Source organism: Octopus bimaculoides, chromosome 20 (assembly GCF_001194135.2).
Source record: "Octopus bimaculoides isolate UCB-OBI-ISO-001 chromosome 20, ASM119413v2, whole genome shotgun sequence".
Lineage (NCBI taxonomy): Eukaryota > Metazoa > Mollusca > Cephalopoda > Octopoda > Octopodidae > Octopus > Octopus bimaculoides.
Genome location: NC_069000.1, coordinates 20,715,648 through 20,720,283, shown reverse-complemented (window position 1 = coordinate 20,720,283; position 4,636 = coordinate 20,715,648). Strand labels below are relative to the sequence as shown.

Sequence of the window (4,636 nt, the reverse complement as noted above, 5' to 3'; positions counted from 1 at the left end):
CTGGGGTCGATGTAATCGACTAGTTCCTTCTCCCAAAATTTCAGGACTTATGACTTCAGTAGAAAGGATTATTATTATTATTATTATTATTATTATTATTATTATTATTATTATTATTATTAAAACTTATTGTAATATGGCTTGGGAATACAAACGTTGTTTTAAAATCCCCTTGCATCTTCGGCTTCATAGCCTTAAAAAGAAGTCAGCCTGTCACCTTTCTTTTGCTCCCGCATTCACGTTATCCTTTTTCAGAATGGGGTGCATCTGGTTCTCCTTGCATTGACATAACTGCATTCTTGCTTTGGTGTATCAGCAAGGGTACTCAAGGCTTGATCGTGTCACCAGGCATACTCTAAACAGGGAAATTGCGTGCTGCCGAAACATGCTTTAAAGTTGCATGATTTCCATGCCGATGATAACTAGTTTCGTTCCAGCACTACTGACTGATATTGGCTGCGAATGGAATCACATCGTACACAGCTTTCAGGAAAGATTGCATCTCGCTCTGTTTGATTTTCGACCATAAAAAACCACGATTTCTCTTGCCTATATTATTCAGGCGGTATATCCAATAGTTCCATTTACATCCCAGTCCAATCCATGCCTTCTTCTCCATACCTGTCTCTTACTTCATCTCCAGTGAAATCTGTTCCACCTCAAAGCTTTTCTTACGGTCGACTTCCTTCAAATCAACATTATTTGCTGGATCGCACGAACAGTAAGGTCCACGTAATCCCGCAGTATTAAAGTAGTGTTTGCCGCTTTAAACATCTCTACCAATAATAGAAATACACTTCTCTACCATCTGTAACTTTGCAGCATTATCAAACGGCCTAACATCTGTAAAGCATGACGGGAGCCCACACCACTTTTCCAATATCTTCATTCTTATTAATGGTACTTTATGCACTTGATGTGGCCAACACCATACTCAGAACTTCCCTGCCAAACCACACTCGTCAATGTTAGTTAGAACCTGGCTCAACATGGCCTCAGTCTCACTCAAAATCGCTCTTGTCATCATTTAAGTTTACTACGTAGACATGGCCAACGCTTAATCCCCTACTTCCTGATAAGTGGACTCAACTCCAGTGTCAAAGCAGAATTTCTTAATCTGACCCTGCATTATAAACAAACTGCAATATTTTTTAACCTGACTCTGCATTATCAACAGACTGCAACATTTTAAGACTTTTAATTCGTCATTAACAGAATAGTTAACCTAAATGCACTAGGAGTGATTTTGTTTTCTTCCATTGCAGCATTATCTTCCATAGAAGCGCGCAAGAGTGGTGGAAATATGTATCACCTGAACTTCATTTCCACCAATTAACTTCTTGTACATTTCAATATCTAATTCATGACCATCACGATGAGGAGTGGAGGAATGGTACATTGCACCACGATACCTATTTTCATGTCACGAATTTCGCATTAGAAGGTACCTCACACGCCCAAGGAAAATAAAAACCTAAACAAAAGCTTTTTTTATTTTATTCTATATATCAACGCATGCAAAACTGTTTCTTATGCATTTACCTGATCAAGCCAGACAATCTGAACATGCTTTCCTCACTTATTACTCTAAATAGAGCTCAAAATAAATTGAGCATCCACAAGACAGTTTCGAAGGTTTTTCAAGTGTAACATTCACTGACAATACAACACGAATGTAAAAATCACCCTTCTTGCTTAAGCGTCTGCGGAGCCCCTTGACGATACTTTGAATGATCACTGCCTGTGATGAAGATTTGTAAAGAGGGGATTGATGTTCGGATCAGAGCAAAGAAGTGGCGCTGAATACAAGACAAACACATGCCTTCAGCCCGGCCATTGATAAAAATTTACATTTAGTAGCATGGAGTCTACTGTGCAAGTATGATGTGGAAGATTTGGATAGAGCTATAGGAGATAACTGCAGACAAAATAAAGGGATTTGAGACATAGTTGTCAAAGAAGAGTGTAGCTTAAAATGGATCGATTTGAAGAAGCATTGTGGGTAACCTGTGTCAAATATATGTGAAGGTTAAATGCAAATACCCATTTACTACACACACACACACGAATATATATATATATATATATATATATATATATGAACATTTGACTGCATGTTTGTGTATATGAACATTTTACTACATATGTCTCTCTATATATGAACATTTGACTGCATGTGTGTGTGTGTGTGTGTGTGTGTGTGTGTGTGTGTGTGTGCGTGTGTGTGTTGAGGGGGGTTGCTATGTGCATGCGTTTGTCTGTGTATAGGATCGGGTTACGAAGGTATATAATATATCTATAAAATTAGCATTCTCTGAAATGTATATATTTCAGTAAGATACACTCTTGGTGTACACAACTTGTACACAATTTGTTCGGGTAGAAGTAGGAATTTAATGTACCATTTTATACTTCAAATACCCGGGTATTTCTTTCAGCTTCATGACAGGCATTTCACTGATTATTGCCAAGCGCTTCTTGTCTTTGGTCTGTATGTGATATAATATGTACATCTGATACAGTGTCTCTCTACGGTAGCCCGTTTGAACGGTCTTGACTAATACTGTATCTTACTGCATGATCAACAAGATGCAGACGTGTATATCTAAGTGAATAGATAAAGGAAAGTTAAACAAACTAAGGAGAAGAAACAAATATTACAGAGCAAATATATGTAGACGAATAAGTAGGAAGAAAAACATTTAAAAGTTAATGCTTATGATGGTAGTGTGGGGCGATAAATGATGGCGATGTTATCGATGGTGGCGATTTCGATAGTAATAGCTGTTATCATTAAATAGGGATGGCTTAAGACAGAAAGCATTACTGCTGCTGCTGCTACTACTACTACTACGACTACTACTAATACGACTATTACGACGACGATGATGACGCCGTCGTCGACGACGATAACGACGACCATGCTGCAAATGCTGCAGTTGCGTCAGCAGCCGTCTCTGCTGCTGCTCATGTATCTGTTAAGCAGGACTGTTAATGAACGGGCGTATATGCTGAAAGGGAGCAGAGGAACATAGCAGAGACATTCTTTAAATATCGTGCGATTTTTGGCGGAATGGAAAGAAAAAAGTAAAAATCAAAAGGACTTGCTAATTCTTTTACCCATATACCCTGCCATCCATTGATCAAATAATCGATTATTAGTTGGAGTCATTGATATAACAGTCGATAGAATACGTCAACCGATCAAAGCATTTATTGCTTCATCGATTCATTCATTCATCCATCAACCAATCCATGAATCCGATCGTTCATTTATATTAGATACTCAACTTCTTGTGTCCATGTGTATATATGAATATGTATACATGGTTCTTGATAAAAAAACGTTTACGTGCGATTCTAGTGAGAAGCGAAGTGATGTGCCTATATGCATATACATATGAACAATCATTTAGACTGTGCATGTGAATATATACTTGCATGAGATAAGCAGATGCATAAATACATACATACATATCTAAGAAAAAAAAAATACCTGCGCACTGTGTATATGCTTGTGTGCATATATGTATTCACGTATGTGTGGGTACTCACATACCCGCGTCAACACACGTATATACATACAGAGACAAAGTCATGCATCAGTACAGTTGTCTAGATGGTATACTACAGAGGATGTGTGTAAGTATATATTTCACATGTTCCTTATTGTATTTTACATGTTCACGCTACTGTCATACTTCTTCTTCTTATTTTTATTTTTTTTTCTAAATCCAGAAATACTTAATACAAATTAGTTGTGAACGGTACACAGATAATGCAGTCAGTTGAATATTTCATAGTTTGCCGCCTGTTTCGCAATCACAAATGCTTTTATAATTGAGCAAACTTTTATGAGAATTGTATGCATGTATATAATCGACATGTGTTGTTACTAACGTCAAAGTTAACAGACAGAGTGTGCAGTTGGCAATTGTATGTAAGCGCGAGTGCATGCGTGATTATATATATATATATATATATATATATATATATATATCCATACACACACACACATAGATATACATGTATATATATAGGTGTATGTGTATACGCACACATGCATATGCATATGTATATATGTGTGTGCGCGCGTGTGTGTGTGGATTCACGAGCATTTGTGTTTCCAAACGGGAAGCAGTAGTGGGTATATATTCTATTAGGAAGCGAAGCTTCTTGAATTGTGTAATTGAGTTTCACGTTCCCAATTCTTATAACTGTCGTTCGAACACACAGAAAGAGAAGCTTCATCTTCATACTGTGTGCGCGCGTGCGTGCTCGTGCATGCGTGCGCGAGCGCGTATATGTATGTATGTATGTATGAGAAAGGAGAGAGTGTGTGTGTTTGTGTGCGTACACACACACACACACACAACCACACACACACACACAAACACACACACACACACAAACACACAAACACACACACACACACAAACACACAACAACACAACCACACACACACACACACACACACACACACGTACACACGCACACACACACAATTATATTTGCTGCTTTTATTTGTTTCATAGAAATTATCTAAAACACAGAGGTTGTACTTTAAGCATTTCATTTCCGCTTCACATTATAATATGTATGAATTCTTGTCTGCGTCTTCACATCTATCTATTTC

The 4,636-nt window shown here is 37.7% G+C and overlaps 2 long non-coding RNA genes across 7 annotated transcripts in view; one reads left to right on the top strand and one right to left on the bottom strand.

Moving 5' to 3' along the window:
- Positions 1–4,636, top strand: part of LOC106881631 (uncharacterized) — a 385,740-nt gene that overhangs the window by 97,867 nt on the left and 283,237 nt on the right. Inside the window, exon 1 of one of the 6 annotated variants that reach the window (XR_008266347.1) lies at positions 2,519–3,642. The exons of the other annotated variants lie outside the window; for them this stretch is intronic. This is a non-coding gene — a long non-coding RNA (uncharacterized LOC106881631). Of the gene's footprint in view, positions 1–2,518; positions 3,643–4,636 lie in introns of those variants that run through there. 6 annotated transcript variants of the gene reach the window in all.
- The window catches only part of LOC128250326 (uncharacterized), an 80,853-nt gene that overhangs the window by 3,766 nt on the left and 72,451 nt on the right, over positions 1–4,636 (bottom strand). The window lies entirely within an intron of this gene.